This window comes from Arachis ipaensis, chromosome B2 (genome assembly GCF_059453495.1).
Source record: "Arachis ipaensis isolate K30076 ecotype BB chromosome B2, ASM5945349v1, whole genome shotgun sequence".
Taxonomy (NCBI): domain Eukaryota; kingdom Viridiplantae; phylum Streptophyta; class Magnoliopsida; order Fabales; family Fabaceae; genus Arachis; species Arachis ipaensis.
This window is the reverse complement of record NC_142437.1, coordinates 59,331,595-59,343,143: the sequence shown is the minus strand read 5'-3', so window position 1 is coordinate 59,343,143 and position 11,549 is coordinate 59,331,595. Positions and strand designations below refer to the sequence as shown.

Genomic DNA, 11,549 nt, shown 5'->3' with positions numbered 1-11,549 from the left:
GCTAGCTCTCTGCCCAATTCTGGCGTCCAGCGCCAGAAACAAGTTGCAAAGTGGAGTTCAATGCCCAAACTGGCACAAAAGCTGGCGTTCAACTCCAAGAATGACCTCTCCACGTGTAGACTTCAAGCTCAGCCCAAGCCCACACCAAGTGGGCCCCGGAAGTGGATTTATGCATCAATTACTTACTTTTGTAAACCCTAGTTACTAGTTTATTATAAATAGAACTTTTTATCATTGTATTCGTAGTCTTGGTTACTCCGGTTCCCCTCTGGGGCCGAGACCAATGAACTCCATTATCACTTATGTATTTTCAACGGTAGAGTTTCTGCACTCCATAGATTAAGGTGTGGAGCTCTGCTGTTCCTCAAAGATTAATGCAAAGTACTACTATTTTCTATTCAATTCATCTTATTTCGCTTCTAAGATATTCATTCACACTTCAACCTGAATGTGATGAACGTGACAATCATCATCATTCCCTATGAACGCGTGCCTGACAACCACTTCCGTTGTACATTAGAATGAATGAGTATTTCTTAGATCTCTTAATCAGAATCTTCATGGTATAAGCTAGATTGATGGCGGCATTCATGAGAGTCCGGAAAGTCTAAACCTTGTCCGTGGTATTCTGAGTAGGACTCTGGGATTGAATGACTGTGACGAACTCCAAACTCGCGAGTGCTGGGCATAGTGACAGACGCAAAAGGATAGTAAATCCTATTCCAGTATGATCGAGAACCTCCAAGATGATTAGCCATGCAGTGACAGCGCATCGGACCATTTTCACAGAGAGGAATAGGATGCAACCAACGACAAGGGTGATGCCTCCAGACGATTAGCCGTGCTGTGACAGAGTATTTGGACCATTTTCCCGAGAGGATTGAAAGTAGCCATTGGCACCGGTGACATCCTTACACAAAGCCAGCCATAGAAAGGAGTAAGACGGATTGGATGAAGACAGCAGGAAAGCGGAGGTTCAGAGGAACGAATGCATCTCCATACGCTTATCTGAAATTCTCACCAATGATCTACATAAGTATTTCTATCCTTCTTTTATTACTAAATTTCGAAAACTACATAACTATTTTATATCCGCCTGACTGAGATTTACAAGGTGACCATAGCTTGCTTCACACCAACAATCTCCGTGGGATTCGACCCTTACTCACGTAAGGTATTACTTGGACGACCCAGTGCACTTGTTGGTTAGTTATGCGAAGTTGTGAAGATATGTTTAGACCATGGTTCTGTGCATCCGTTTTTGGTACCATCGCCGGGGAATCAATTTCGAACAATAATTCACAACCTGAGTAACAATTTCGCATACCAAGTTTTTGGCGCCGTTGCCGGGGATTGTTCGAGTTTGGACAATTGACGGTTCATCTTGTTGCTCATATTAGGTAATTTTCTTTTTGTTTTATTTTCAAAAAAATTTTTCAAAAATCTTTCAAAAATGTCTCCTTTGTTTTCGAAAAAAAAAATTTTTTAAATAAAAATGTTTTCAAAAATATAATTTTTCTTCAAAATTTTTAAGAATGAATTCTAGTGTTTCATGAAGCATGCTAAAGCCTGGCTGGCTGTAAAGCCATGTCTAAATTCTTTTGGACTGAGGTCTTGGCTTAAAATTGAGTGAATTACACTCATATTTTTACTAAAGCTTTGCTGGCTATTAAGCCATGCCTGACCCTCAGATTGGAGCTTTAGACTAAGAATGCTAGAGTCCTGGAATTCATATTAAAAATTTTGGAATCCTTATTTTTATTTTTCAAATAATTTTCTAAAAAAATACAAAAAAAATTAGAAAATCGTAAAAATCAAAAATATTTTTTGTGTTTCTTGTTTGAGTCTTGAGTCATGTTATAAGTTTGGTGTAAATTGCATATTCATCTTGCATTTTTTGAAAAATTCATGCATTCATAGTGTTCTTCATGATCTTCAAGTTGTTCTTGGTAAGTTTTCTTGTTTGATCTTTGCATTTGCATGTTGTGTCTTTTCTTGTTTTTCATATGCATTCCTGAATTCTTTATGTCTAAGCATTAAAGAATTCTAAGTTTGGTGTCTTGCATGTTTTCTTTGCATTAAAAATTTTTTTTTCCAAAAATGTGTTCTTGATGTTCATCATGATCTTCATAGTGTTCTTAGTGTTCATCTTGACATTCATAACATTCTTGCATGCATTCATTGTTTTGATCCATAACTTTCATGCATTGCATCATTTTTCTTGTTTTTCTCTCTCATCATAAAAATTCAAAAATCAAAAAATATCTTTCCCTTTTTCTCTCTGAAAATTTCGAAAATTAGATTTGACTTTTTCAAAAATTTTTAAAATCTAGTTGTTTTCATGAGTCAAATCAAATTTTCAATTTTAAAAAAAAATCTTATCTTTTTCAAAATCTTTTTCAAAAATCAAATCCTTTTTTAATTTTTTTTAATTATTTTCAAAAATTTCAAAAATATTTTTCAAAAATCTTTTTCTTAATTTTACATCATATTTTCGAAAATAACATCATCAATTAATGTTTTGATTCAAAAATTTCAAGTTTGTTACTTACTTATTAAGAAAGATTCAAACTTTAAGTTCTAGAATCATATCTTGTGATTTCTTCTGAATCAAGACATTAATTGAGATTTTAAAAATCAAATCTTTTTCAAAAACTAATTTCTATCATATCTTTTCAAAAACATCTTCTTATCTTACCTTTTTCAAAAAAAGTGATTGCAAAATATCTTTTCTAACTTCCTAACTTCTGATGCGTGGAAAACTTGTCTCTCAACAAATCTCCCTTCGGCAAGTGTACCGAAGTTGTCGTCAAGTAAAAACTCACAATAGAGTGAGGTCGAATCCCACAGGGATTGATTGATCAAGCAACTTTAATTAGAAGAATGTTCTAGTTGAGCGAATCCAGAATTTGGGTTGAGAGTTGCAGAAAATAAAATGGCGGGAATGTAAATAACAGAAAAGTAAATGCTAGAATTAAAGGACTGGAAGTAAATGACTGAAAATAAATTGCAGAATTGTAAATGGGAATGGGGGAATTGCTCATAAAAGTAAATCGCAGAAATTAAAGAGAATGGGTAAGATTAGAGATGGGGAGTTCATTGGGCTTAGGAGATGTTGCAATTCTCCGGATCAAGTTCATTTTCATCTCTTCCTCAATCAATGCACTCATTGATCTCCTTGGCAATCTTAAGTGATTGAATTACAATTCCTTGCAATTCAATCTCTCAAATCTTGATCAATAGCCAATTCCTTGGTCAATTGCTCATGAGAAGAGATGAAGTATGGTCACTGATTATACCACATGCATTTCCCAAACCAAGTATTGAGAGGGTTACAGTCACATACCCATCCAAACCCAATTTGGTCCAGCATGAGAAAGCATTTCTAGCTTGATCTCTTCATTCCTCTTCCAAGGTTCAAAAGAGATCCAAGTTTGAATAGCTTCTCTTCCAAGATAACTACTCAATTGGATGAAGATCGAAAGCTTTCAAGTAAAATCAAGAGGAAAGATAGAAGAAGAACAATGAAAATTAGTATTGATCTATCAAATTACAACAGAGCTCCCTAACCCAATGAAAGGGGTTTAGTTGTTCATAGCTCTTGAAAATGAAAACAAAGATGGAGAATACATCATAAAACTAGAAATTGCAAAGAAAGTAAATACAGAGAGTGGTTCTTCAGCCTTCAGAACTTCTTTACAATTCAAAGTTACTCCTATATATACTACTCTTCTCAGCTTCTAGTTTACTCTTCAAGTCTTGGGCCTTTGGATCTTGAGTTTGAAGCAGTAATTTTCTTCATTTGGGCTTGGCTTTACTTTCAGAGAGAAAGTGCTAAGTGGGCAGAGACTTCAGCTCAGGACGTTAGGGGTGTTAATATTTAGTGAGAATATGAGTTCGAGAACGTTAGTGACACTTAACATTGTCACTAACGTTCCAGTGCACCCCTTTGTGTTACGTTAAAACCCACGTTAACTAGGTTAACGTGGCTTTTAACGTTGCCTTGTTAGTCCTTCGAGAACGTTAGTGACACTCAACATTGTCACTAACGTTCCAGTGTGCCCCTTCTTGTTTCACGTTAAAGCCCACGTTAACTAGGCTAACGTGGCTTCTAACGTGGTCCTTGCCAACCTTCGAGAACGTTAGTGACACTCAACATTGTCACTAACGTTCCAATGTGCCCCTGGGTCTCATGTTAGAGTCCACGTTAACTAGGTTAACGTGGCTTCTAACGTGGCCATCTTTTAGCCATCCCAACTTTAGTGACAATGTTGAGTGTCACTAACGTTGGCTCATCCTTCATTTCTCGTCGTTAGCTTCCACGTTAACCAAGTTAACGTGGAGGTTAACGTGACTCTTGGGGGTTGTGTGGTTGCTTCAACGTTAGTGACAATGTTGAGTGTCACTAAGGTTGTCGACAATTCTTCATGCTCTACGTTAATTCCCACGTTAACCAAGTTAACATGGGAGTTAACCATAGGCCAACGTTAGTGACAATGTTGAGTGTCACTAACGTTGGCTTCTCTCCCTCCCCCTTAACGTTAGAGGCCACGTTAACTAGGTTAACGTGGCTTCTAACGTGGCCACTTATGAGTGATTGCCAACGTTAGTGACAATGTTGAGTTTCACTAATGTTGGCTCATCTTCTCTTCTCCACGTTAGAGTTCACGTTAACTTGGTTAACGTGACTCTCTAACGTGGGCATTGATGGCTTTCTTTGAGAGTGTTATTGGCAATCACTTTTCTCATTAATCCTTGCAAGTTACCTCCCTTTTCTTGCTCCTTTTTGGTCCTGAAATCAAGCAACAAAGTGCATCAAAGCTCCAGTCCAAGTCATGAGTAATGCAACATAATATTTGTCACTAAACTTATGTAAAATCCTCATGAAATCATGTAAAATGCACAATGTGTGCTTGAGTCAAGGCATAAGTGAATATTTACCCAAAACTAGCTTATTTCCTAAAGAAATGCATGAAACTAACCTAAAAACAGTAAAGAAAAGGTCAGTGAAACTGGCCAAGATGCCCTGGCATCACAACACCAAACTTAAAGCTTGCTTGTCCCTAAGCAAGTACTGGAACAAGAGAATGATGAATGGAATATCCAGGGGAATGAGTCATTCTTGTGGAAGTCATATTACTGATTTTATGGTGGTTTCATGCATAGCAACTTAGGTTCATTCCATTACTGGCTTTCAGACCTTTATCATGTCCCTAAACACTTACTTTGTTTATATCTCATGAGACTTTTATTCATTGATCCTTTTATTGTTGTTTCAAGGGTTATTTGTGTTATTTAGGCTAAGTGCTCTGTAAGGGGGCAACTCTTTAAGATAAGCATTTAGCCAACACTCTCGAACCAGTTGGTTCAAGGTGCTAGGTGTTGAAACACCCCTAAGGACTTACTCCCTCAAGTCTCTCCCCCATACATACAAACCACAGGCATATAGTTTATTTATTTTCTTTTCTTAAGACCTTGGTGTCCAGCACCTCTTTGGGTTACTAAATGCTCTGTATTGAGGGTTACTCTTGATAGTGGATTTTCAGCTGATAATCCCGGGTTAGTTAACCCAAGTTACCAAGTGATAAAGCACCCCTAAGAGCTTATTCATCCAAGTAGATCCCTCACACAGGGGCACCACAGACACTTGCCTCAAGCTTAAAACCATTGATGCCTAGCCTTATTGCTTACTCTTTTTCTTTTGTTTTTCACTTCCATTGTTCTTTCCCTTTTCTCTTATTAGGATCTTGTTATTAACTTAGTCTTATGAGTGTATCCAAAGCAAAGTATTCAGGATAGATAGTTGTCCTCCTAGCCTTGTGGTTGAACCAACTTAGCTAACTTATGACTACCCCAAGGATTCATGAATGCACTTCCACAATATAAACTTCACTCTAGTCTTTTACAACTATACTCATTCTCTTTTTATTTTATTTAAAGGGATAAGCTTACAAGTAGGTTAAGTGATGGTGCAGTGACATTTAAACCAGAAATCATGGACCTCTTCAGAAGGAAAACCTTAAAAGACAGAATTAAAAACAAAATTTAAACATAACATGGAAGCATGTTCTATTTCATACAAGATCTTCCTTATTTAAAGCATAGAAAAGATGGACTAAAAAGAACTCCACCACCTTTCATTCATGTGGATGTCCATGCTCCTATCCTTGTTTATCCTCATTGTGTCTCTCTTGAGTACTTGTACTTCCACTTCCTTTGCCTTTTCCAAGCAGCTTTCTCCAGAAACCACTATCTTCCATCTTCTTCTTGAGTGCCTCCTTTTGTTGTTTCACTTTTCTCTCTTCTTGTTCTACAAATTCTTTTTGAACTTCATCATATGCAGGGATGGTATAGTGTAGATGATGCATATTACTGGTCATGTAGTTCAACTCGGCTTGAGTGTTTACATAGAACTCCTCTCTATGTAGTTGCCTTCCTTTATTGAGTACACTGAATTCATTGAAAGTTTTCATTTGGGCTATCTGCCGCTGGTTGAGCTCTTGCAAGTGCTTCTCTTAAAGCTCTTGTCTTTCATTCACTTGGTTGATGGCTTGAGTGAGCTGAGAGTAGTGTTCCTGCTGCTGCTCCATTTGTTGTTTTTGCCATGCTTCCTGTTGGTTCAGCCGGTTCAGTAATTGCTCTTGTCCTTCCATATGTCTCTGTCCTAAATCCTCAATGGCTCTTAGAAGGTGAGTCATATTCAAGTTGGCTGGATCATGATACTCTTCTTGTTGATGTTCTTCCTGATGGTATTCCTCTTGATGAGCTTCTTCCTGGGTCCTTTGCCTTCCTATATGTGGCCTTCTTAGTTGCTGAGCCGGTGTGGTATAGACCATTCGCTCAAGTGTGACTGGCCTCCCTGGGTTTACCCAGTCTGGGCTGCTGTCCTCAAATACTACCTTGGCCTTGTTGCACAAGCGGAGAATGGTGCTGGGGTACCAAAGTCTGGCTCCTGAGTCAGCTTTCTCAGCTGACTCTTGAATCCCTTCGGCAATGAGCTCATGCACCTTGATTTCCCCACCTTGTACTAAGCATTGTACCATAGTGGCTCGATTGATGTTAACTTCCGAATTGTTAGCGGCTGATAGGATGGACCTCCTTACAAGCTCAAACCACCCTTTGGCTTCAGGGTGAAGGTCCCCCCTTTTTATGAATTTTGGTCTCCCATCTGGGTACCTCTCCCAGTCAGCGGCTATGACACAGATATCTGATGCTATATCTGAGAGCTCATCCTTATCGGGGTTTCTACTTATCCTTGCCTGATAACTCTCCTCATCAAAATGAGGTGATTTCAATTGAAGAGCTCTTGTGATGGCATTTGGGCTGAAGTCCACCTCCCTTCCTCTCACATAACTTTTGAAGGTTGGGGCTTGGGTCTTATCATCTCTAACTGCATTTTTATAGAATTCTTTGATGAGGTTTCCATTGATCTTTCCCTCTGGACTGGTGAGCAATTGCCACCCCCTCTGTTCGATTTTTCTCCAAATCTGTGGTGATTCATTGGCATTGATTTGGAAGATTAATTCTGGCAATATCCTTCTGGCACTTATCCGCTCAAATTCATGCTCATGAAAGGCAGTCTTGAATCTCTTGTCATCAAAAGGAGCACTCTCCATAGGCCCCTTCCTCTTTTGCCTCTTTGAGCTTGATGATGCCATGACTTGAATTGTTGTTTGAGGGGGTTTGAGGCTTCGGATAGATGAAGAGAGGGTTGGTTAAAGCAATTTGTGATGAAGGGTTTAGTGTGCCAATTGAAGTGTGGAGAGTGGGGATTTGAATGTGAGGAGTGAGCATGCACTACGGTTCACTTATATAAGAAAATCATGAGTGGATGAATGGTGTGGATTGCATGAATGTTTACTAGATGAACGGATGGGGTTGTTTATGAAGGGAAGACAAGGATCATCACTTTAATGAGAGTGATTGGTTCGGTCTCCAAGGTTCTTCTTTCTCCAATGTTGCATGGCAGCGTTTCCCCATGCGTTCCCTCTTGAGACATGTGTGTAGTGCTCTTCATTAAGTGGCGAAATCTCCCTCATTTAATTGTCCAATCAATCCCTTTTCATGCTTCTTTTCTTTTCCTATAAAGATTTGAAATAAGGGAATTAATATATAAGAAAATTAAAACTCTACGGCTAGAATAAATTAAAAGAAAGGATTTGATTGTTTGTTTATGAATTTCAACTAACGAACTAACTATTGGTGGTTCCTTATATGCATTTTGGTGGCACCATGGGGTGACACCAAACTTAGTTTGAGGCACTGTGATGAAGGTTTTGTGTTCAAAGCTTCCAAGGCTAGCATGCAACTTGGTTTGCTTTGAACACCAAACTTGTTCCTCACTATATTCTGCATAAGAGGATTTTCACCAATTGTTTGTTAAGTTTGGATTGAAGCTCATAAAGATTGACTTATTCATTATCATTTGAAAGCATATAAAACATGGGTTGCCTCCCATGAAGCGCTTCTTTAGTGTCACTAGCTTGACATTTTTCCTTCATCATGGTGGTTGGTAGTGCTTAAAGTCTTCCCCTCTTGCTGTGGACTTGTATCCATTGGTTGGATCAATGATCTCCATATGTTCCAGAGAAAGAACTCTATTGATAGTGAAGACCTTGGGTAATTGAGATGGTACAGTAGGGAGATTAGGGGGAATATCTGGGAAGTAAGCTGAGACAACTCTATCCCCTAGAGAGAAATCTTCCGTAGGGATCTTCTTGTTCCTCCATCTCCTTAGTACCTTCTTTTTTATTTCTTTTGAGGTTGCCTTCCCCTTGGTGACCTCTTTTCTCCAAGGAATTGTGATGCTGTCTTCACCTGCCTCTAGAGGTTTTGGTTCCTCCAACTTCTCCTTGAGCTGTGGCAATTGCTGTTTTCCTTGTTTGTCAGTTAAGGGGGTCTCAGAGTGAATCGACTGTGCTTCAGTGCTTGTTTCGTCCTTCAGTGTCTCATTGTCATTTGTGCTTAGTTCCTTGTCCTCATGGTTTGTTTCTTGTGAGAGTTTGAAAACATTGAAGCTGAGTCGTTCATCATGGATTCTCAATATTAGCTCCCCTTTCTCTACATCGATAAGTGCTCTGGCCGTAGCTAGAAATGGTCTTCCCAATATGATTGGGTGAGTGTGACTTTCTTCCATGTCCAGAATGACAAAGTCTGTTTGGAGAAAGTACTTCCCAACCTTTAGCAACACATTTTCCACCACTCCTATTGCTTGCTTTTGAGTTTTGTCAGCCAGTCTGATAATGACATCTGTAGGCATTATCTCATTGATCTGCAGCCTCTTCACCAGGGATAAGGGCAGTAAGTTGATGCTGGTCCCTAGATCACATAGTGCTCTGTCGAACATAGTTTCACCTATGGCACAAGGGATATGAAAACTTCCTGGGTCTCTTCTTTTGTAGGTAACTCAGGTTGAATAAGGGCACTACATTCCTTGTTCATCACTATAGTCTGCCCTCCCTTGAGTGAGCTTTTCCTGGGAAGAAGTTCCTTCATATATTTGATGAATGCAGGCATTTGTTGAATTGCTTTGATGAATGGTATGTTCACATGTAGAGATGCCAACAAGTCTAGGAACCTTGAGTATATTCTTTTTCCCACAGCACCATTGAGCAGTTGAGGGAATGGTGCATAGAGCTTCAGCAGCTCTTGTTGTGAGATTTCTGGTTCTTTGTGATCTCTATCCTCCTCCTTTGTTGAGTTGTCTTCAAGTTGTTTGCACATTTTGCCTTGCTTGTCTTCAATCTCTTGATCGCTTGTAGTGACCATTTTGCAATCTTCCCATCTTACTTTCTTTGCTTCTCCCTTGGGGTTTTTCTCAGTGTCACTTTGGAAGCTATCAGTAGGTTTGGGAATCTTCTCAGCTAAATATCCTACCTGGAATTCCATCTTCCTAATGGTTTCTCCCTGGTTCTTAATATTGGCTCGCACCTCCTCTTTGAATACCTTATTTTCTTGAATCTCTTGGCTTATTCCTTCAAGTAAGGCTTCAATCTTAGAGAGCCTGTCATCAATTGATGAGTGGTTCGGAGCTGATGTGCTGTTTTGGTTTTGATAAGTGTGTGGAGAGTTGTTGTTGTGGGGGTGTTGAGATGTCCACTGGGTGAATTGTTGGTGAGCCGCATTGTTGTTGGAATTGTAACGCCTCTGGTCTTGGTTTTGATCTTGCTCACTTTCCCACCCAAAGTTCGGGTGATTTCTCCATCCAGGGTTGTAAGTCTTGGAGTATGGATCATAGTTCTTCCTTGGTGAATTCCCAATGTAGTTGGCTTGTTCCTGACTCCCTTCTGCTTCTTGGTTTACTCCTTCTTATGTTGTTGATGAAGTGGAGATTGCTGCTACTTGGTTCATCTCCATCTTCTTGGTGAGGTCAGCCAGCTGCTGAGTAATGAGTTTGTTTTGGGCCAACAGAGCATCTACATTGTTTAGCTCCATCACTCCCCTTGTGTTCCCTCTTTCGGAAGCATAGAAGTAGTCGTTTTCTGCTACTGTTTCAATAACATCTATAGCTTCCTCAATGGTCTTCTTCTTATTCAAAGACCCTCCAGATGAATGATCTACTGCCTTCTTTGACTCATAAGAGAGCCCTTCATAGAAAATGTGCAGCTGGACCCATTCGTTGAACATGTCAGGTGGACACCTCCTTGTTAAGTCTTTGAACCTCTCCCATGCTTCATACAGAGTCTCACCATCCTGTTGCCTGAAGTTTTGAACCACAGCTCTCAGCCTATTGATTCGTTGAGGAGGGTAGAATCTTGCTAACAATTTGTTCACCACATCTTCCCAAGTTGTCAAGCTCTCCCTTGGGAAGGATTCCAGCCACTTGGCTGCCTTGTCTCTGAGTGAGAAGGGAAATAAGAGCAATCTATAGGCGTCAGGATGAACACCATTAGGTTTCACTATGTCACATATTCTCAGGAAGGTGGTCAAATGTTGGTTGGGATCTTCTTGAACACCTCCTCCAAATGAACAGTTGTTCTGAACAAGGGTGATGAGCTGTGGTTTAAGTTCAAAGTTGTTGGCATGGATTGTTAGCTTTTGGATGCTACTTCCACAATTGCCTGGGTTTGGATTAATGTAAGAGCCCAAAACTCTTCTATCCTCCCCAGCATGATTTGCTCCACCTCCTCTGCCATGGTTGTGAGTCTCTTCTTCATGATGATTTTCCATGTTTTCTTCCATGTTTGGTTCAAAGTATTCCTCAAACTGTTCCTCCTCTTCTTCAGCACCAACTACTCGTTTTCCTCTTGCCTCCCTTCTTAGTCTAAGGAAGGTTCTCTCTGGTTTAGAATCAAAGGAAGTTGAAGCCCCGCTTCTTCTCCCTGTCATACAACCCACAAGTACAAGCAGAGAAGATAGGTGCAGACAGTATTTATGTCAGAATTGATGTTAGTTGTGGGTGATGTAATATATCAAACAGTTAGTGGGTTAGCAAACAGAATTGAAAATAACAAAGAAAAACAAAAGAGTAGATGGAGAAGGGAAGAAGTTTAACTAAAACAAAAAGCAAATCAATCAAACAGAAAATAAAATACACAAAATAAAATGCT

At 39.5% G+C, this 11,549-nt stretch overlaps 1 non-coding gene across 1 annotated transcript; it reads left to right on the top strand.

Moving 5' to 3' along the window:
- Window positions 1-10,624: 10,624 nt before the first annotated feature.
- LOC148574040 (small nucleolar RNA R71) lies at window positions 10,625-10,728 on the top strand. The gene has a single exon (XR_015906731.1). It is a non-coding gene; the product is annotated as a small nucleolar RNA R71 (small nucleolar RNA).
- The last annotated feature ends 821 nt before the right edge of the window (window positions 10,729-11,549 follow it).